The sequence below is a fragment of the Erythrolamprus reginae genome, chromosome 2, assembly GCF_031021105.1.
Source record: "Erythrolamprus reginae isolate rEryReg1 chromosome 2, rEryReg1.hap1, whole genome shotgun sequence".
NCBI classification, from domain to species: Eukaryota; Metazoa; Chordata; class Lepidosauria; order Squamata; family Dipsadidae; genus Erythrolamprus; species Erythrolamprus reginae.
Window position 1 is genome coordinate 47,375,256 of NC_091951.1, and position 22,842 is coordinate 47,398,097.

General features: G+C 43.9%; 1 protein-coding gene and 1 pseudogene across 1 annotated transcript in view; one reads left to right on the forward strand and one right to left on the reverse strand.

The window, feature by feature from the left end:
* The window catches only part of LOC139160334 (zinc finger protein 208-like), a 147,101-nt pseudogene that overhangs the window by 29,663 nt on the left and 94,596 nt on the right, over window positions 1-22,842 (reverse strand).
* The window catches only part of LOC139160342 (zinc finger protein 737-like), a 97,057-nt gene continuing 83,810 nt past the window's right edge, over window positions 9,596-22,842 (forward strand). The window contains exon 1 of the mRNA XM_070738113.1: window positions 9,596-9,617. The gene's annotated coding sequence lies outside the window, so the exon portion shown is untranslated. The remainder of the gene's footprint in view (window positions 9,618-22,842) is intronic.

Consider the following 22,842-nt stretch of genomic DNA (forward strand, 5'->3'; position numbering starts at 1 on the left):
CTTGGAGTACAGAAAGGATTTCAGAGAAACTAGTAGTCTTACTTCCCATAGGAACATCCATAAAAGGATGAAGTCATGTAAGTCCATGGACTGTGGAGAGAGAACGAGAGGAGCAAAAATGATGTAATTCCCCATACAGAGATACATTTGGTTAAGAATCTATGTTAATTCTAGATTTCATTTGTTAAATCCTGGGATTTTCTTTTCAAGAGTTCCTGCCACTCAGTTGTTTCTTTCCACTTCATTACACATAAAGTGTTTTAAATGTCGTTCTTCTAAACGCAACCATAGATCTCTACTGAACCATTAATTCACAGTGAAATATAACCCAAGAAGCACAAAGAGACTTTCTCTAAGATCAGGCACTGTACCTGAGGATTGGAGGGAGGCAAATGTAACCCCGATCTTCAAAAAAGGATCCAGAGGTGATCCAGGAAACTATAGACCAGTCAGTTTAACCTCAGTTCCAGGTAAAGTGATGGAAACCATTATTAAAGATAAAATTACTGGTCACATAGAAAAACAGGCATTGCTGAAAGAAAATCAACATGGTTTCTGCAAAGGCAAATCATGTCTTACTAACTTGTTAGAATTCTTTGAGGGTGTAAATAAACACATAGATAAAGAGGACACAATTGATATTGTATATCTTGACTTTCAAAAGGCTTTTGACAAAGTCCCTCACCAAAGGCTCCTAAAAAAGCTCTCAGCCACGGAATTAGAGGACAGGTCTTGTCCTGGATTGGTAACCGGCTAAATTGTATGAAGCAAAGGGTGGCAATAAATGGATAATTCTCTGGATGGAAAGAAGTAAGAAGGGGTGTGCCCCAAGGTTCAGTTTTGGGACCTTTACTTTTTAATTTATTCATTAATGATCTGGATGTAGAAGTAAATAGTGAGGTAGCAAGTTTGCTGACGACACTAAATTGTTCCAGGTAGTGAAAAGTGAAACTGATTGTCGGGAGCTCCAGAAGGATCTCTCAAAATTGAGTGAGTGGGCAACAAAGTGGCAAATGCATTTAACCTAAACAAGTGCAAAGTTATGCACATTGGGGCAAAGAACCCCAATTATTCCTATACAGTTTTTTCCCGAACGCCATCACTCTACTAAACAAATAATTCCCTCAACACTGTCAGACTTTTTATTAAATCTGCACTTAATTAATAATAATAATAATAATAATTTATTAGATTTGTATGCCGCCCCTCTCTGAAGACTCGGGGCGGCTCACAACAACGATAAAAACAATATTATGCTGGCACAAATCTAATATTAAAAAAACTAAAAACCCTATTGTTGTATCTTGAAATGGCTACCTTGTATTTCCTGTAGATAGTTTGTTCCGTCTTCCAGCGCTGTCTGAGCTAAAGCAGGAAGTCGTTCCTTATTGGCTCAGACGCGGCTGGCTCTTGCTTTGGCGGGAGCCGCAAATGTATAAAAGAATCGGTTTCTCCAAGCAGAGTCAGTCGGTACTAGCTGAATTGTCACTTGCCTTGCTGAGCTGTCACTCGTTCTCTGAGCTGAATAAAAAGTACCGATTTGTTTGAACCCTGCCTCTGGGTCTACTTCACTGGCGACGACGGACGGAAGAAACCTCGTGTGCAACATGAGCAACGTCCAGATCGGCCGGGCTCCAGAATTCTTCGACCCCGAAAAAACGTCCTGGGACGAATACCTGGCTACCTTCGAGATCTTCCTCGAGGCAGCAGGAATACAGGACGCCGACGCCGATCGCAGACGGGCTATTTTCTTAAATTACTGCGGCCCAGAAATCCGTGGCCTTGCCCAGACTCTCACCGACCCGCAGCCAGCAAGAACCGTCGCTTGGGACGTCCTACAAGCCAAGCTAGCGAGCCACTTCAAGCCGACCAAACCAGCCATGGTTTTTCGGCATCAGTTCTCCATGATGGCTCAGAAGGAAACAGAATCAATCAACCAGTTTACAACGCGACTTCGGACGGTACTTGCACAATGCAAGTTTAAAGACCCGGAAGCTCGCCTCACCGATGCCTTGGTTTTCGGCATGAGAAGCGCCACGGTGAGAAACAAACTCCTCACCGAAGACGAACCGACTCTACAAACCGTGGTTAAACTAGCGCAAACCGCAGAAGCCACCGACGCAGCGGCTAAGGAATTAAAAGAACACGGGAGGCGAGAACTCATCGCCAAGATTGACTCCACGTCTCCCCGCGCCGAGGGATCAGACGACCTCAGCCAACCAGCTCACAACGTGGACAACTGCTTCCTGGTACAAGACCAGCCAAGACACCACAGAGCTACTCACCCCCCACCCCCCTGCGCCGGCTGCCGAGGGAACCACCAGCGCCATCAATGCCCCTTCCGGGACGCCACATGCCACCGCTGCAACCGTCGAGGCCACATCGCCATCGCATGCAGAGCATCGGCACCAGAGGAAACATTCTCCACACCGCGCCACCAACGGCCACAAAACCAAACACCCCAGCCGCGAGAAAACCGACCGTTCCGCTATTCGGGTCAAAGAAACTACTCAGCCGCTAACCGCGACTACTCAAAAGGTAACACTCAATTTTCCGTGAATAACACGGCAACCAAAAAAGGGGGCAAAATTGTTATCTCGCTGTTACTTAACAACCAACCATGCTCGATGGAGCTTGATACAGGGTCTAAGTATACCATTATGCCATGGGAGAAGTTTAAACTGTACATGCCTAACCTGTCTAAATCTGATCTAAGGCAAACCTCTTTAGTAATCAGAGATTTTCAAGGGGGGGTAATCTCGGTCCTGGGAACAGCAAATGTACCTATTGTATTCAAGAATGTCAAATGTACCCTACCCATGTTCATTGTCACTGGGGCTAAGCACTCTCTCCTGGGTTTGGCTTGGATGGAACCTTTGGGGATTGAAATTTCTGGTGTTTGTACTGTAAACTGTGATAATATGCCTAACTTCGTGCAAGAGTTCCCTGAAGTGTTCAGCCCCACCTTGGGATCGTATAAGGGGCCCCCTATATCATTTTCTATTGACCCCAAGGTCCCACCAGTCCGGCTCAAACCTCGCAGGGTACCCCTCCCGCTTCTCCCCAAGCTAGACCTGCAGCTAGATAAACTTATAAGCCAAGGTATTTTGGTCCCTGTGGAACAAGGGCCATGGGAAACGCCCATAGTTACGCCTCTAAAGCCAGATGGTTCTTTAAGGGTTTGCGCTGACTATAAATCCACCCTTAATAAGGCTCTCCAACATCACCCCTACCCCATCCCGGTGGTACAACAACTCCTACACTCCCTGGGGGAAGGGAAAAGGTTTGCAAAAATCGACCTCGCGCAGGCTTACCAGCAGCTTCCGGTCGATGAACAAACAGCAAACGCACAAACGATTGTAACACACAGGGGAGCTTTCAAATGCACAAGGTTACAGTTTGGGGTAAGCATAGCCCCAGGGATATTCCAGAGTATTATGGAACGCCTATTGTCAGGGGTAAATGGGGCCATCCCATATTTTGATGACATCTTAATTGCAGGGGAAAACCAAGAACAAGTAAACAAAAGAATAAGGGAAGTACTTAAGAGGTTACAGGATAAAGGCTTAAGGATCAAGCCTGACAAATGTGTCTGGGGAACCAACAGTATAGAATTCCTGGGATATAAAGTGGACAAAGAAGGTATCCACCCCACAACAGAGAAACTGAGGGCCATTAGGGAAGCCCCAGAGCCACAAGATAAGAATGAACTGCAGGCATTTTTAGGCCTCCTTAATTTTTATTCCGTTTTTTTGAAGCAGAAGGCAACAGTAGCAGAGCCTCTACATCGTTTACTCCAGAAGGAAACCCCCTGGACCTGGGGGAAAACTGAACGTGAAGCCTTTTTTCAAATAAAGCAATTATTAACTTCTAAAAGTGTGGTAGTCCAATACAGTACTTCACTACCCATTAGGCTCACGTGCGACGCTTCACCGTACGGCGTAGGAGGAGTCCTAGCTCACGTTCTGCCTAATAATACAGAGGCCCCAATCGCATTTTTTTCCAGAACCATGACCAGCACAGAGAGGAATTATAGCCAGTTAGATAAGGAGGCTCTAGCTTTAGTGGCAGGGATGAAGAAATTTCACAATTACATTTTTGGAAGAAGTTTTGAATTGGTTACAGACCACAAGCCCTTACTAGGCTTGCTAGCCCCCAACAAGCCCACTCCGCCATTTATGTCTCCAAGACTGATCAGGTGGGCTCTTTTCCTCTCAGGGTACCAGTATGAACTCACCCACAAGGGGGGGAAGGAAATCAATCATGCAGATGGCCTCAGTAGGTGCCCCATAACAGACTTAGTGGAGGACCCTGCTCCTTCCACAGATGTATTAATGATAGAGCTCGAGGATAACCCACTAACCACGGCCAAAGAGGTAGCTGCACACACGCAGCAAGATCAAATCCTTAAACAAGTGGTCAACTGTGTACTTAAGGGATGGCAAAATGACTCTGTGAAACCTGAATTGTGTGATTTCAAAACCAAAAGACTTGAGTTATCATATGTAAAGGGTTGCCTGCTGTGGGGAGATAGAGTGATCATCCCCAAAAGCCTAAGGGTAAAGGTACTCAAAATGTTACATGTGGGCCATCCTGGGATTGTCAGGATGAAGAGCCTAGCAAGAGGGCATTTATGGTGGCCAGGTTTAGATGCTGATATTGAAAACTGGGTATCAAAGTGTGACCCATGCCAAGAATCACGGCCCAATCCCCCCAAAACAACTCCAGCAGAGTGGGAGCAGCCTGCTGGGCCTTGGTCAAGAATCCACATTGACTTTGCTGGTCCAGTGGGATCCCAGTATTTCCTAATAGTGGTTGATGCGTTCTCCAAATGGGTGGAAATAATAACAATGAACAACATAACCACAAGTGCCACCATCAAGGTATTAAGTAGACTGTTTGCCACCCATGGTTGCCCGGATATCTTAGTATCTGACAATGGGCCACAGCTAACAGCCAGGCAATTTGAATTGTTCCTAGACGGCCTAGGGGTCAGGCATGCCCTCATCTCGCCTTACTCGCCATGGGCTAATGGCTTGGCAGAACATTACGTTCATGTGGCAAAGAGGCATTGCTCAGGTCAGGCCCTGGGGATGTACAACAAAACTTGGACCAATTCTTGCTCACCCAACACATCACCCCTAACTCTCATACACATGTAAGCCCTGCAGAGTTATTAATGGGAAGAAAATTAAAGTCACCACTAGATAGGTTGAACCCAAGATTCTGTGTTAATAATCAAATGTTTGTAAAACCTGAAAGAGAAATGTACTTGGGACAAAATGTATATGTAAAAAATTTTGATGGAGGTGTAAACTGGATGAAGGGAATTGTTGTTAAACAAAATGCACCAAAGACTTATATGGTAAAACTAGAGGATGGTCGACTGTGGAAACGACACATCGACCACATTCGGAAACGAACAGAAAATCCTTTGCCACAAACCGCTGACATGGACTCTCCCCCTTCAACAGACTTTAACACATTGCCCGAATTAAGAGACACGCAAAGGAACTTATCGGGCCAGGGAGAGCCATCCAGCGATGCCGAGCCATCCTCCTCCTCCGAGGTCCTCGTTGGGCCCGCCAGGCCAAGTCCACGGCACCGGGAGAACAACGGCGAGCCATCCTCCACAGTCGGTGTCGAAGGAGAAATTGAACTGCGCAGGTCAGAGCGAGCTCCACGGAGACCCCACCGATTGGACGACTTTGTCACATGGCTATCGTGATGGATGTGTCCAACTATGAGGGGAGGGGTGTTGTATCTTGAAATGGCTACCTTGTATTTCCTGTAGATAGTTTGTTCCGTCTTCCAGCGCTGTCTGAGCTAAAGCAGGAAGTCGTTCCTTATTGGCTCAGACGCGGCTGGCTCTTGCTTTGGCGGGAGCCGCAAATGTATAAAAGAAGCGGTTTCTCCAAGCAGAGTCAGTCGGTACTAGCTGAATTGTCACTTGCCTTGCTGAGCTGTCACTCGTTCTCTGAGCTGAATAAAAAGTACCGATTTGTTTGAACCCTGCCTCTGGGTCTACTTCACCTATCATAATTAAAAGCCAAACAGCACATACATACCAAACATAAATTATAATAAGCCTGGGGGAAACGTCTCTCAAATCCCCCATGCCTGGTGGTATAGGTGGGTCTTAAGTAGTTTACGGAAGACAAGGAGGGTGGGAGCAGTTCTAATCTCCGGAGGGAGACTTGATTCCAGAGGGCCGGGGCTGCCACAGAGAAGGCTCTTCCCCTGGGGCCTGCCAGACGACATTGTTTAGTCGACGGGACCCGGAGAAGGCCAACTCTGTGGGACCTTATCGGCCGCTGGGATTCGTGCGGTAGCAGGCGGTTCTGGAGGTACTCTGGTAGAGTGCCATGTAGGGCTTTAAAGGTCATGACCAACGCTTTGAATTGTGACCGGAAACTGATCGGCAGCCAATGCAGGCCACGGAGTGTTGTAGATACGTGGGCGAATCTGGAAAGCCCCACGATGGCTCTCGCGCCCGTGTTCTGCAGGATCTGGAGTTTCCGAACACTTTTCAAAGGTAGCCCCATGTAGAGAGCGTTGCAGTAATCGAACCTCGAGGTGATAAGGGCATGAGTGACTGTGAGCAATGACTCCCTGTCCAAATAGGGCCGCAACTGGTGCACTAGGCGAACCTGGGCAAACACCCTCCTCGCCACAGCCGAAAGATGATGTTCTAATGTCAGGTGTGGATCGAGCAGGAGGCCAAGTTGCACACCCTCTCTGAGGGGGTCAACAATTCCCCCCCCCCAGGGTAATGGACGGACAGATGGATTTGTCCTTGGGAGGCAACACCCCACTCTGTCTTGTCTGGATTGAGTTTGAGTTTCTTGACACCCATCCAGTCCCCAACAGCCTCCAGGCACCAGCACATCACTTCCACTGCTTCGTTGACTGGACATGGGGTGGAGATGTACAACTGGGTATCATCCGCATATTGATGATACCTCACCCCATGCCCTTGGATGATCTCACCCAGGGGTTTCATGTAGATATTAAATAGCAGGGGGGAGAGGACCAACCCATGAGGCACCCCACAAGGGAGAAACCTAGAGGTCGACCTCTGACCCCCCACTAACACCGACTGCGACCGACCGGAGAGGTAGGAGGAGAACCACTGGAGAACAGTGCCTCCCACTCCCAGCCCCTCCAGTCGGCGCAGAAGGATACCATGATCAATGGTATCGAAAGCCACTGAGAGGTCAAGAAGCACCAGAACAGAGGACAAGCCCCTATCCCGGGCCCGCCAGAGATCATCCATCAACGCGACCAAAGCAGTTTCCATGCTGTAACCGAGCCTGAAACCCGACTGTTGAGGCCCTAGATAATCGGCTTCTTCCAAGGACCGCTGGAGTTGGAGTGCCACCACCTTCTCAACAACCTTCCCCATAAAGGGAAGGTTGGAGACTGGACGGTAGTTATTACGCATGGCTGGGTCCAGGGAAGGCTTCTTGAGGAGGGGGCGCACAAATGCCTCCTTATAAGGAGCCGGGAAGGACCCCCTCCCCAAGGAGGTGGTGACAATCTCCTGGACCTAGCTTCGTGTCACCTCTCGACTGGCCGAAACCAACCAAGAGGGACAGGGATCCAGTAAACAGGTGGCAGAACTCACAGCTCCAATGGCCTTGTCCACTTCATCAGGTGTCACCAAGTCAAACTCCTCCCAGACAGATGGACAAAGACGTTTAGCCCCAGTCGCCTTGACTGACTCATTGTCAGCCGATACTGCTATGCAACTGGAGTCGAGTTCCACTCGGATCCGAACGACTTTATCAGCGAAAAACGAGTTAAATTCCTCAGCACTGCCCTGCAAGGGTTCCCCAACTCCCCCCTGATTTAGAAGGGAGCGGGTCACCCTTCTAAATCACTCAAAGTGTTAAACTAAGTATTTCTACTAGTTTTTCTCATCATTCCTATCATCCTTTTCCTCCCACTTGGGACTGTATGACTGTACCTTGTTGCTTGTATCATAAGATTTTTATTAATATTGTTTCTTCATTGCTTATTTGACCCCTATGACAATCATTAAGTGTTGTTCCACATAATTCTTGACAAATGTATCTTTTTCTTTTATGTGCACTGAGAGCATATGCACCAAGACAAATTCCTTGTGTGTCCAATCATACTTGGCTAATAAAAATTCTATTCTATTCTATCAAATAAAATCCATGCAGTTCAACATTAAACCACTGGGGGGCCAGAGGTGGATTCCAGAGGAGGGTGAGAAGGAAGTGACATGTTTAGGCTTGCCTCTCTAGGACACTGCAACTTCTCTCTTTCACCATTTGAGTTTTGCAGGAGGTAAAACTGGAGGAAAGTCTTGAAGAGAACAGACCCAGTTGTGGTCCTGGGTGACTGGTGGATGTTTTCCCATTCAGAGGGAAATGGATGGAGAGATGGGATTATCCTTGGCAGGCAAAACACACTCCCACTCCATCTTGTCAGGGTTGAGTTTGAGCCTGTTGACACCCATCCAGACCCTAACAGCCTCCATGCACTGGCACATCACTTCCACCACTTCAGCAACTGGACATGGGGTAGAGATGTACAGCTATGTGTCATCAGTGTACTGATGGCACCTCACCCCATGCCCTTGGATGATCTCACCCAGCGGTTTCATGTAGATATTAAATAGCAGGGGGGAATGTACCGACCCCTGGGACACCCCACAAGGGAGAACCTCGAGGTCGACCTCTGACCCCCCACTAACACCGACTGCGATCGGCCAGAGAGGTAAGAGGAGAACCACTGCAGAACAGTTCCCCCCACTCCCAACCCCTCCAGCCACCGCAGAAGGATACCATAGTTGATGGTATCGAAAGCCGCTGAGAGGTCAAGAAGCACCAGGACATCCAGCACATAGTAAGAATGCAGAGATAATCTGCATCTCCTTCCTTGTAAAACTTTCCTTCTTTCTTGCTTGTCATTTGCCATGCAAGTTCACCCTCTGCCCCTACCCAGCTTTTCCCAGGAAATGGGACCTAATTGCCTCCCCTGGAATATCCTCCTCCTTCCTGGGGATTTGGATTTCTGGCTGGAGACAACACAACAGAAGCCAAAACAGTTTGTCTGCCAGTCTACTTCCCCCATCACACTCCGCCTGTTATGTGCATAGAAAGGGGGGCAGAGGCACATGGGATCTGGGCTCTCCCACTATTGGGACACAGAAGACTGAACCTGGATGAGGGCTTATATCTCTTAGTTCTTCAGTGTGAGAACCTCCTGCCTCCCTCTTAAAGGGAAAACATCCACCAGTCACCCAGGACCACAACTGGGTCTCTTCTCTTCAAGACTTTCCTCCAGTTTTACCTCCTGCAAAACTCAAAGGGTGAAAGAGAGAAGTTGCAGTGTCCTAGAGAGGAAAAACAAACATGTCACTTCCTTCTCACCCTCCTCTGGAATCCACCTGTGGCCCTCCAGTGGTTTAATGGTGAAAAACATAGATTTTATTTTATTTATTTAGTCAAGCATGTATTATATAAGACTAAAACAGGAGTTATCTAATACACATTCTATTTGTTCCAGGTCATCTCTGTTCCTACCAGCTTACCAGCTTTCTAACCATCCAGGATAGATACAAGCTTTACACGAACATATTCCCTGTGAGTAAACATTCTTTATTCTTGCCAGACAGATTCCGAAATTACAGCCTTCCCGGATTTCTTTCAAGTGTATGCCATAACCTTGTTTTGTTTTAGCAGACAGCGCATGAATGAAAAACTTTTGATGGACATTCAAGACTCTCTTATTATACCACAACAATATTAAAGATGTCCAATAGACTTGGTCTTGTCTGATTCCTGATATGGATTCCCTGAAAGGGTTAGTGCTCAGTAACTGTGGATAGACTTGGAAGAAACATATTATTTGGCTCCCTGACAATCAGTTTCTGGCAAAAGAATTAAGACACAACTTAATTTTGAGAGAGGAAAACAATAATTCTGCCTCTGCCTACCAGCATCAGGATTAGCGGCATCCTCACTTCAACCCGGAATTTGATAATCAGCAGCAGAAGAGATCTTTTAATATGTTCTAACAAGAAAAATGAATTTTGCTTTCTAAGATTACAGAAATGTGAAGTGAATAAGAAATTGCATGTAGTCATGTATGATTGTGTAATCTTCTATGTTTTGTATTATTGCTAAACTTAGTATCAGATATTCCTTGATTTTTAAGAATCCACTTTTGTTGCATAAGGTAAATCTCGGGACTTCTGCTATGGAAGTGTTCAGTTTACTTGTATAAGTTGACTAAGTAAATTTCCCAAGAAAAGTTTATTTAGATAATACTAGGAAGAGATTTCTTTATACCACATATTCTTCAAATCTTTAATCAGACAGTATTATCATGCATCTGTTCACATTTATTCTGCAGAAATTGGGATGGAATTTAACTCGAGTGGGTGTGGTGTGGTATGATTTTCATGGGGTCAGAAGATGGGTTTGGCTCCACTCCCAAAATGCCCGTCTTCCTACCTATAGCCGTAGGCATTGAAAGCCAAGCTTTCTCACAGCAAGTCCCAATAGAGAGGCAGCACATAAATCCTCCTGGACCTGCCATTTCGTAAACATGCTACTGGGCTTCCCACCAAGCCCCTGCACCTTTGCTCCCTTGGTCGAAGCCTGATTCCCGAAGGAGCCCAGAGAACTGCTTTGAAACACTTTTAAATGAAAGCGTTTTCAGGTGGCAGATCCCCCTCCCCAATTGCAAAAGGGGTGCCTGAAATGTGATGGTCATGGAGGAAAGCTAACTAACACCCTAGTAGATAGGCTGAAGATACAGATGGATCTTGACAGGCTTGAGCACTGTGTTCTATCTAAGAAAATGAAATGCAATGTAGAGAAAAGTAAAGCCCTACACTTAAGTTAAAGCCCCCCAAAAGTATACATATAAACCGGGTGAAACCAGGCTTACTGGAAGTGACTGTGAGAGGGAATTTGGAGAACCAAGTGGACAACCAGCTAAACATGAGCCAGCAGTGTGCAGCGACAGCCAATAAAGCTAATGAAATCCTGAGCTGCATCAACAGAGGGATACAATCAAGATCAAGTGAGGTACTAATACCCCTCTATAGAGCCTTGGTTAGACCACACCTGGAGTACTGCATCCAGTTTGGGTCACCACGCTATAGAAAAGATGTTGAGACTCTAGGAAAAGTGCAGAGGAGAGCAACCAGAATGATTAGGAGATTAGAGACTAAGACATATCAAGAATGGTTACAGAAACTGGCCACGGCTAGTCTAGATGGGTCTAGTCTCCTGCTTGAGCAGAGGAGCAGGGCGTTTGGACTAGATGACCGGCAAGGTCTCTTCCAACACTATCAATCTGTTTGTCAGGCCGAAGCTATAATTTGAGTAGAGACTTTGGCCTGCCACATTTAGAGTAATACAGTGGGAATTCGGAGGGGCGGTTATATGAGAAGGAAATATACTAGCCATAACAAATTCCCTCTAGAAGATTCAAGGTCATCCTTTCTTAGCACCAACCGAGGTATGGAGGAGGTCTGTGGATTTGCAGGCAACCAGACTGGTCCCCGTGATGAACTTGTGGGTGTGAGGATGAGGGATGAACCCAATGAAGGGCTACCAAAATTTTTACCACCACTGTGGGTGTGGCTTATTGTGTGGGTGTGGCTTGCCAGCCATGTGGCCAGTTGGGAGTGGCTTGACAATCATGTGATCTGACCCAGGATTTTCCAAGAACCTCAAAACAATCCTCATGTCAATGGATTCAAAACAAGCAGGTCATCAAATTTACCCACATCCTAGAAGTGAGCAGCTGTAGAACAGTGAAATAACAGAAACATCTCACTTAGAATTTTGAAAGCACATTTTGAGCATTGTCGTAAACTACTCAAGACTCACTTATACTGCCAGGCATGGGGGAGTTGAGATATTCCTTCCCCCTAGGCCATTACAAGTTATGCATGGTATGTTTCTGTGTATGTTTGTTTTTATAATAAGGTTTTTTAGGGTTTTTTTAAAATTATTGGATTGTTACATGTTGTTTTATCATTGTTGTTAGCCGCCCCGAGTCTACGGAGAGGGGCGGCATACAAATCCAATAAATTATTATTATTATTATTATTATTATTATTATTGTCATAAAGGTGCCTTCATGATTAAAATGGAGACTCACAAAATAATCAGTTACTCAAAGGCAACAATCTTGCTACTTCCACAACCTAAGTGAACATCCCAAAATGCTCCATTCCACATAAGAGTCTTAACCCTCCTTCCTGCAGACGACCCGACCTCTTTTCTAGGGAATACTATAGGCATTCAGAAAGGAGGGAGAGGCAGAAATCCAGTTCACATAGAATTAATAACGGGTTTTATCTCCTTATACTTTTCCTAGACAGTTTTGTTTGTAGTAGAATCGCTGGGTTTGGGGTTTTTAAACTCTTTTGGGAAGAACACAGAGGGTAACCAAAGAGGACGCCCTGCATTTCCTTTCAACATCTTTGGGTGCAAATTGGGTGCTCTGGGGTGGAGTTCCATTTTTGCTACGCCACTGCGTCGTCCCCCCCCCCCCCCCGGTCCGGGTAGTAGCTAATCCTGATTATATGAACCTTAACCCGGGTGGGGAACTGTAGGAAAAGTTAGTACTGGTTTAACTACAGTACGTAACCAACATGACTCTGACAATAAATTGGAGCTTTGAAGAAAGCCAAGGTCTGGACTCTGATTTATGTCTCAGATGTTATTTGGAAGGCTTGCACTGCTTATTAAAAAATGTCAGAAGGACATTTTAAACACTTTGTGTGTAATGAAGTGGGAAGAAACAACTGAGTGGCAGGAAACTCTTGAAAAGAAAATCCCAGGATTTAACAAATTAAATCTAGAATTAACATAGATTCATAACCAAATGTATCTCTGAATGGGGAATTACATCATTCGTGCTCCTGTCGCTCTCTCTCCACAGTCCATGCACATACATGACTTCATCCTATGGGAAGTAAGACTACTAGTTTGTCTGAAATCCTTTCTGCACGCCAAGGATTTGTATGGGTTTCTCTCTGTGTAGATCCTTTTATTACCAGCCAGTTGATTCCTGTAAGTAGAAGTCTTGCCATACTCTCTGCTGTCATATGGCTACTCCCTGTTCTGCCCGACACTGGTTGAGCAGCAGATAAAGACAAAAACACACACAGAGACTGGAGGTTTCCGAAACACAAAATATATTGCTTTACAAATTGGCTGAAGAATGTCTTTTTATTATTAATTAACTAATTATGTATGCCGCCCCTCTCCGAAGACTCGGAGCAGCTTTATGACCAAAAGTTCAGGATTATCTGCCAAGCCAATAACGAATGTCCCAAACAGCAGAAGGTTTGTAAAGAATGCCTCCAAACTGAGCTGCAGCAAAGGAATTTACTCTATTGTTCAATAGCTACAGTCTTTCAGAACAAAGGTGTCCAAAATCTGGGCTGTTTTCCATGGATGCAACATGTTGGTTTAGAGAGGGAAACCCAGATCTGTTTCACTGTCTTTTAAACCACAAATGAAAACTCCTGCAAAAGGTTCTCCCACAAAGACTCCCCTTTTACGCCTGCTGCAGGATTCCCCAATTACTCCCAGCTGTGATTAAGATCTTCTGCAACTGCACAGCTGCTCATGTTGTCCCATAATCCTGCACACTCAGACATTGAGAATGGGGCCAATAACCACCCCCTCGTCATCTGACCCAGATGAGGCTCTAACTGGGGGTTCCACAGACACTGCAGGGGCCTCCACCTCTATCTCTCCAGCACTTTCACCTTCCATCTCTCCTTCCCCTCACCATCTGAACCCTCCGAGAGCAACACAGGTCTCCGATGCTCCAACGGACACAGCTCATCGGGGTCAAAATCTGTTATCAGAGGAGCTAGACATGAGCCAACCACAACACTTCCCTGTGTGGATCCTTCTATGAGAAGTAAGATAACTGTTGGAACTAAAACCCTTTAATATGGCTTCTCCCCTGTGTGGGACCTTTGATGGGAATTATGACTAGTCTGTTGGCTAAAGCCCTTTCAACACTCCCTATATTTACCGTATATGGCTTCTCCCCTGTGTGGATCCTTTGATGTAAAATAAGATTATTATGTTGGCTGAAGCCCTTTCCACACTCCATGCATTTATATGGTTTCTCCCCTGTGTGGATCCTTTGATGGCATGTAAGATCCCTGCTTCTTCTGAAGTCCTTTCCACACTCCATGCATTTATATGGCTTCTCCCCTGTGTGAATCCTTTGATGGCATGTAAGTTTACTGCTTGTTCTGAAGCCCTTTCCGCACTCCATACATTTATATGGCTTCTCCCCTGTGTGGATCCCTTTCTCAGATATCACTCTTTCTCTAGAATGAGCGAATGTCCCAGTGTAATTTTTCTCACTGTCTTTACATATGCAGCCTTCTGGTTTTCCTTGTGTTGAATAATATTCTTTTACATCTAATATGTCTTTGAATAGTCCTGTGCCTTTCCTAATATATTTTTTCTCTATTCTTCCTGGTTGGTCAAGAAAGCTTTGCAACTGAGCATCAACTGAAGATGACGTTTCCTTATTCCAATTATTTGTTGGGTTTTTCTTCTGCCTTTGTTGTTCCATTTGATTTTCTGACTTCTCTGTTCCGTTCCCCAGTCTGTACTTTTGGAATGGTTCATTCGACTCTTTATACCCTTGCCCACTATAACCTTTAAAGGAAAAGAGGAATAAAAATGTTAGCAAGGTTAAGAAAAAAGGAGAAACATCCAATAAAGCATTTGTAGAAAACCTAAGATCTATTGGAGGTGGGCCAATTCCGGAAGAGCCCTCTGAGAATTAACTTTGAAATAAAAATGCCTTAATTCCAAGACTCAACATACAAATGAAATGGAAGCAAAGTCTTTTAAGCCAAAATAATTAATTGAATTGCAATCCTTCATATTTGGAACACCTAGGCGAAATAATATGAAATCTCGGTAACAGAGTTTAGCATTACCTGAAACCAAGGAATTACTTTATCACTGACAGGTTTAAATCAAAATAGAAAAACTCAACAGTTGACAAATGACACAGGATTCCTCTAAGCAGAAATCCATTGATCTCCTTCCATACTAGGAGCAACAAAACAGCATATCTTTTCCTTCTCCCTCTCAAGGGATGACCTTTATTTGGAGAAATTCAAATAAGAAACAGCCAATGGCATCAAACCACATCATGTCTTCCTGAACTCTGCCTGGAGAATAGAAAATCTTACCTAAAGAAGCCGTGTTTCTGTAATTTTCCAGCATGACTTCCCAATGCAGATCTTTTTGGTGAGGATCCAGCTGAGACCACTCCTCCTCAGAGAAATAAAGAGCCACATCCTCAAAGGGCACAAGACCCCCCTGGAAAAAAGAGTACAGAATAGGTCTGGGAGGGACGGCAAGATCTACCCTTTTCTTTAGGAAAATTGTGCACTAAGGTCTATGCTTAGTAGGATTCCAGGATTGAGATGGGAAAATGGACAGAAGAAAAAGGATTTGACTGAAAAAATATTTTAGGCAGCTTTTATGAGATCTTTTGTTGCCATTCAGTAAAAGATCCATTTTCTTCTGGATGGATTTGGTAAAGTGCCATCAATACCCAGAGACACAAAACTCGTCATATAGCAAGGAAGCTTCAAATAGTCTCAGCCATTGGCTGAACGGGAAACAAAGAAACAGAACCAGGGAGAAAACAAATCTAATAAATAATTTCCCTTCTCTTACTTGAGTTGGAGATTGAACCATAATTTCATCTTCACCATAAGGAAGAATCAGCTTCCCTCTATTCTCCCCTGTGAGGGACACAGAATTATAAAATGCAAAATTAACAAAATAGGAGGAGAGGTGCTATAATAGCAAAGACATAGAGAAGATGAGCCAGCTGAGATCTCCATGGGGAATGAGAGAATCTTGTATTACCTGTGCATGTACCTTGATTTTTGTCATGTTCAGTAGGCCTCAAGAAAAACAGTTACCTAGGGGCATCGGATTGATGCCTCCTTCCCTCAGGATCTCTGTTCTCCACAGTGAAGGGCTTGGAATATAAGCCAGAGAAAAGAAGAAGAATGAAAGGACAACATAAACCATGACATGGATTCTTGTTCTGTTCTTCCAACACCAACTGAAAGCACCCAATGTCCATCAGTAAGGTTGGAATGGAAGAAAGAAAAGTTTCCCAAATCTTTCTTCTAGGATTGGATAATGGAACAACGTCCTTCAAGAATTAGTGAAATATTATGAATGTCAGAGAACTGGTAAATTTTTTAATTTATTTATTCATTTGTCCAATACACAATACATATGGAAGAGAATAGACACGAAGTAATATATATATAAAGATAATATGTAAAAATAGAGAAGATATATGAAAGGAAGAAAATATATATGACATATGAGATAAAGGAAAGACAATTGGACAGAGGAGCATAAACTTCAAAAATATTGTTTATTACATCTAAACTCCTTCTAGGCTCCCGAGATGAAATTATCTCACCTGCAACTCAACCTGCTCCTCCTTCTCCTCTGCCTGGCTCAGGAGGAAGCCTTCCACCAGGGCCACCGCCTGGGAGGTGGTCTCTGCTCCACACTCCCGCACCCAGCTCTCCATCTGCAGGGACAGAAGCGCCAGGAACTGCTCCAGAACAATCAGGTCCACCATCTGCGCTTTTGTGTGCTTTTCTGGTCTCAACCATCGATTACAAAAGGAATGGAGTCGGCTGCAAAGTCCTCGGGGACCCTCATCCTCTTGATATTGGAGGCTCCTGAAATTCCAGGCATGAACTTGTGAAAGGATGATTTCCTTCTCCAAGATCTTCTGCCCAGATCTTCCCCAGATCTCCCCCTGGCTCCCAGACTGAGCATCAGAAGGGCTTTTTCCTGTACTCTCATATGCCAAATGGCTTTCCATTCTTTCTCTGTCCTATTACACAATTGCAAATAGGTTGAATGAATCTTGAGGCTCTCCAAATGCTTTTTCATTCACTGGAGCATTCATCTAGCCTGAGAACAAACTCTTTGTTGAAGAGAACTTTATCTCTATGAAATGCTGTAGAAATCGCTTCCAGTTTACATATCTGAGACTGAAAACCAAATAAAGAATTAGAAAATGGTGCATTTAACAGTTGAGTAGTAATCCTACTCCTGGAAGGAAGTATATTTCTGAGCTATTGGAGGATTACAGTGGCACTGAGCAGTTAGTTTCTATGTATATGTTGCAAAGTATGGACTTGACCCTCATCAAAATTTATGATGAAATACACTGAATAAATGCATTTGAGAAAAGTTGTTTTTCTATTTCTTTCTCCCTCAAAGAAGGGCGTGATTTTTAAAAACCAAGAAAAATATATACACCCTAAAAATGAGTGCATTAAAGAGCAACAAAGGGGATTAAACTGGAGGATAAAACAGGTGTAGAACTTTTTTTAAACTGGGTATGTCTATGTTGATGAAAAGAAGGACTAGCGGAGACAGGATAGCCGTGTTCCAATATCTCCAGGGTTGCCACAAAGAAGAGGAAATCTAGCTATTCCCCAAAGCACCTGAGGGCAGGACAAGAAGCAATGGGTGGAAACTAATCAAGAAGAGAAGCAACTTAGAACTAGGTAGAAAGTTTCTGATAGAACAATTAATCAGTGGAACACCTTGCCTCCAGAGGTTGTGAATGCTCCAACACTGGAAGTTTTTAAGAAGAGATTGGGTAACGGTTAGATAGCCTGGAGTCGGCTAGCTTGAAGAAAAGCACAGAGAGGCATGTCAGGAACAAGGAACTGTTTATTCAGCAACAAAACAGGTGAGGCAGAAGTCGGAACAACGGAGGATGACAGCTCCCTATTTGTAGGGAAGCTGTAAAATGAGGGGCCAATGGGAGCAGTCATTTTATTAATTAGATTATTAAATAATGATTAAATAATTATTATTTATTTATTGATTAGATGTATGGGCCGCGCTTCCCCTCTCAGACTCGGGGCGGCTTTTCTCCTTCACTCCTGTTTCCCCCCAAAGCAGACTAGAGATTCTACTTTCTCCCTTGCTTCCTCCTGGCTCTTAGGCAGAGGTGGGTTGCTAAGGTGGAATGGTGATGTGTATATGCTCCTGTGGCTCTGAGTCACGACGCAAGTCCAGAGCAATTATGCTACTGCACCTAGAGCTGCAAGCAAGGTTCACACAACATGCCAATCCCAGAATACATTAAGAAACCATGAAAGTTCATATAAAATGAAAGCCAACGAAGTGAGTCTTGCTTAGGATGTTCCATTTCCCTTTATTCAGGATTTCCTTGTTAAGAGTCAAATTATATTATTATAAGCAGGCAGGTTCACAAAAAGATTGCCTTAAGCCCAAAGAGTAACTGCAAGTGGTGAGTTTGTGTGAAACACAAGGGTTAAAGGAACATAGATTGGGATTATTTCCTGGTTCCTTTACCGTTTGTTGGAAATAACAATAAATAATAATAATAACAACAAAAGAGGTGGAAGGAACCTTGGAGGTCTTCTGGTCCAACCTCCTGCTTGGGCAGGAGACACTCCACCACTTCAGACAAATGGTTCTCCAATCTCTTCTTCAAAACTTCCAGTGTTGGAGCGTTCACAACCTCTGGAGGAAAGCTGTTCCACTGATCAATTGTTCTAATTGCCAGGAATTTTCTCCTTAGTTCTAAATTGCTTCTCTCCTTAATATTCTTATGGATTAACTTCCATGTGGGGAAAAAGAAACTGGATTCATGGAGGTTGCTTGGAAAGGATGCCACATGGCATGAGCTTCTGTCCAGAGAAGGTGGATCACATGTTTCCAGATGTTAGGTGTGTGTGTGGGGGGCGGTAGAAATTCTGGAAAGTTCTTTGTTTTATGTTCTATGAGGCCGTGTCCTGAGGGCCTCCTGCTTCCTGTGCCAGAAATGCACTGATTGGCTGTCGGATTCCCATGGTGCCATGCAAGGGCAACAAAGTAGGCTGTGTTTTTGAGTTTGGGTTTGGCTGGCCCTTTGCTGGGTGATGGTAGAATGAAAGCTCTTTGGGCAATTCCTCATATGGCTCTGTCAGGAGTTGTATTGTTATGTAGAATAGATTAGTCCATCTTTTAACAAAGGTGAGCTGGGCCATTCCTTGATGGGCACATTGACAAAGGTGGGGGCTACTAAGAGTGGGTCCTTTTTTTTGTTTCCTAAAAGCATGTTTCCTGTGATGTTCAATATAATCTGCCTTTTTAAATACTGTATTTCCTAGGATATTTCATTTTTTCTAGGAGACGGGTACTTATTTATTTTGTCCAATACACAATGAGGGTTTTAGTAGGTATATATATATAAACACATAGTAAAATACATGATGAAGGTTATAGAGGAGATACTCATAGTAAAATATATCTAAGAAAGAATAGAAAAGAAGATATAGTAATAGAACATATCAATGAAAGAATAGCAGAAGAGATATAGGAATAGAAGAAAGATATAGGAGATATAGGAGAGCAATAGGACAGGGGACGGAAGGCACTCTAGTGCATTTAATAATAAATACATACATACATACATACATACATACATACATACATACATACATACATACATACATAAATACATAGATAGATACACCAATATCTCTTACTTCTCCAGTGTGAGAACCTCCTGCCTCCCTCTGAATGGGAAAACATCCACCAGTCACCCAGGACCACTGCTGGATCTCTTCCCTTCCCTTCAAGACTTTCCTCCAGTTGTAGCTTCTGCAAAACTCAAAGGGTTAACCAGAGAGTGTGCAGAGTCCTAGATAGGCAAGATTAAGAATGTCACTCCCTTTTCGCCCTCCTCTGAAATCCACCTTTCGCCCTCCAGTGGTTTAATGGTGAAAAACATGGATTTTATTTTATTTATTGGATAAGAAAAATGAGAATACACATGATTTGAATGCATGTAATAAATCTAAATAAAAGGGAACATCAGGACAGGGATGCTAGGCACTCTGGTGCCCTTATGCATGCCCATTACAGATCTCTTGGCAATGGGGTGATCTCATCATTATGGTGACTTTTGTAAGGTCGTATACTGAGACAAAAGTCAATCATGCTATAGTCACTGTTTCTATTGTTTCTATTGTTTGTAGTCAGTAATTTTAAACTATTAGAAAAGATGAGATTGAGGCAGTTGTTGAGTCTAGTGTTAGATACTAATTGATATAGCCCCAAATTAGTAAGGGTATTGTATAGGGTTGTACGGATAGCTACATTTGTTTAGGGTGCAATTAGGGGCGCGCATAAGTGCCCTAGAGTGCCTTCCGTCCCCTGTCCTATTGCTCTCCAAATCTCCTATACCTTTCTTCTATTCCTATATCTCTTCTTCTAGTCTTTCATTGATATATTTTATTCCTATATCTTCTATTCTTTCTTAGATATATTTTACTATGAGCATATCCTATATTACCTTCATTATGTATTTCAATATGTGTATACCCACTAAAACCCCCATTGTGTAATGGACAAAATCAATCTATCAATCAATCAATTAATAAGAGGTAGATTGAGGTCACCAAGAAAGATAAGAGGGTATGTGCAAGGAGGCTACCCACATTAGTAGTGAAGTTAGTTAGTGAAGTAGTGATGTTGCTTTCTCTTTGCAGAGGGACCTCCAAATGGATTGTACGTAGATTGCAGGTACTAATGCAAAGAAGGAAGAAAGTTACATTTTTGATGGGGACAGGTGTTTGTCGTGTCCACCCTGATCAGGAAGCCTTCTCAATCCAAGTGTTTTTAACTATGTTAGAACTATCCACAATCCTCCATATTTAAGAGGGTCTGGAGAAAGTTGTATCCCTGCATAGAGGGGGGCAAGGAGCAGACAAGAAATGGAATTCTGTCTTTTCACTCAAGACGCTCAAACTAATCTTGACACTGCATCCCAAAAAAGAGGACAATGGTGTTGTCCACAATTGGGGTTTGAGCCTGGTGCCGAGGCCAATGGAGAACACCAGACACGAGTTGCAAGTTTTGTTTCATTTTATTGAAGTGCTGCAAGGAAAGGGAAACTGGCCAAAATACCAAAGAACCATCTCAATAGAATTAAGAATTAAGAAAGCTTTATACGTTTTCACCAAAACAGAAGGGGGGGATATAAGGCATAAGGCAGGATATAATCAAAATATCATGTAATAAACATTTTTGTAATGATCTAACAATTATTATATAATTTTTGGGGGTCTGTAGCAATGTTCCCTCTAATTTTTTTTCGGTGTGGGCCGAAAAGTATAATGTCTGAGCGGCACATTTTCATGCCTGGGCGTGGATTGGTTAGAAATAAAAGGGAGTCACGTGACCTCAGGACACACAGCAACGGTCATAAATATGAAACAGCAGCAACGTTTTGATCCTGCGATCATTGGGCTGCCGCAAAGGTCCTGAGTGTGAAAAGGGTGCATAAGTCACTTTTTTCAGGACTGTTGCAACTTTGAACAGTCAGTAAATGGACCATTGTAAGTCGAGAACAACCTGCCTTCCCCCCTAGATATTTTCTGTGGAGCTTCAAAATGGACTCCTGATCTGCTGATCTGCTTCTAAAAGAGTGCACTGGTCAGACAGATAATCCTTGACTTCTGTTCTAACCCCAATGGAGGTCAACGTTTATATCTCCTGAGTAAGACGGTTATTATTGCTCAAATGGGGATACCTTTGAAAAGTGTTCGGAAACTTCAGATTGTGCAGAATGCGGCCGCGAGAGCAATCAAGGGCCTTCCCAGATACACCCATGTCTTATCAACACTCCGCGGTCTGCACTGGCTGCCGATCAGTTTCCGGTCACAATTCAAAGTGTTGGTTATGACCTATAAAGCCCTTCATGGCACCAGACCAGAATACCTCCGGGACCGTCTTCTGCCGCACGAATCCCAGCGGCCAATTAGGTCCCACAGAGTTGGCCTTCTCTGGGTCCCGTCGACTAAGCAATGTTGTCTGGCAGGGCCCAGGGGAAGAGCCTTCTCTGTGGAAACCCCGGCCCTCTGGAACCAACTTCCCCCAGAGATCAGAACTGCCCCGACCCTCCTCGCCTTTGGTAAGTTGTTATAAACTCACCTTTGCCACCAGGCATGGGGAAATTGACACCCTCCCCAACTACTTGGGTTATGTATGGTTTGATTGGGTTGTGTGATTATTTTATTATCATGGTTTTTAAATAGTTTTTTAAATATTGGATTTGTACATTGTTTATTATTGTTGTGAGCCGCCCCGAGTTTTCTGTTTTATTATCGATACTGTATGTAGTAGGTGATACTGATTTGGATTAATGCATAAATGGAATTGAATTTAGAATTGTTGGGGAGATTAACGATATTAATGATTTTTAATTGATTGAAAATAGAGAATATTCTCCGAAATGAGGGCGCTGCCGGGAGGGACCCCGCGAGAAACGCCTACCGCTGGGCAAGAGATATAGGGCGCGGGGCAGCAGCTGAGGAAAAGGAGGCGTGTGTCAGTGCTCTGTGTATCCAGATGCTCAAGAAAGCCCGTGGGGCAGCCTTGACCGGCCCGAGGGCTCCATCAGTCCCCATCCCAATCGTGCAGCCCGAGAGAAAGAAAAAGGGAGATTAAAGCGAGAGAAAAACAGAAATTTGAGAAAAGAAAAAAAGGGGAAATACTAAATATTCTCTATTTGCATGGACTGTGGGGAGAGAGTGACAGGAGCAGGAATAAGGTAATTTATTTATTTATTTTATTTATTTATTTATTTAGATTTGTATGCCGCCCCTCTCCGCAGACTCGGGGCGGCTCACAACAAAGTGCAAAAAAACAATTTATAACAAATCTAAATTTATACTAAAAACGTTTTTAAAAACCCCATTTTCTAAACTCACATACATACACA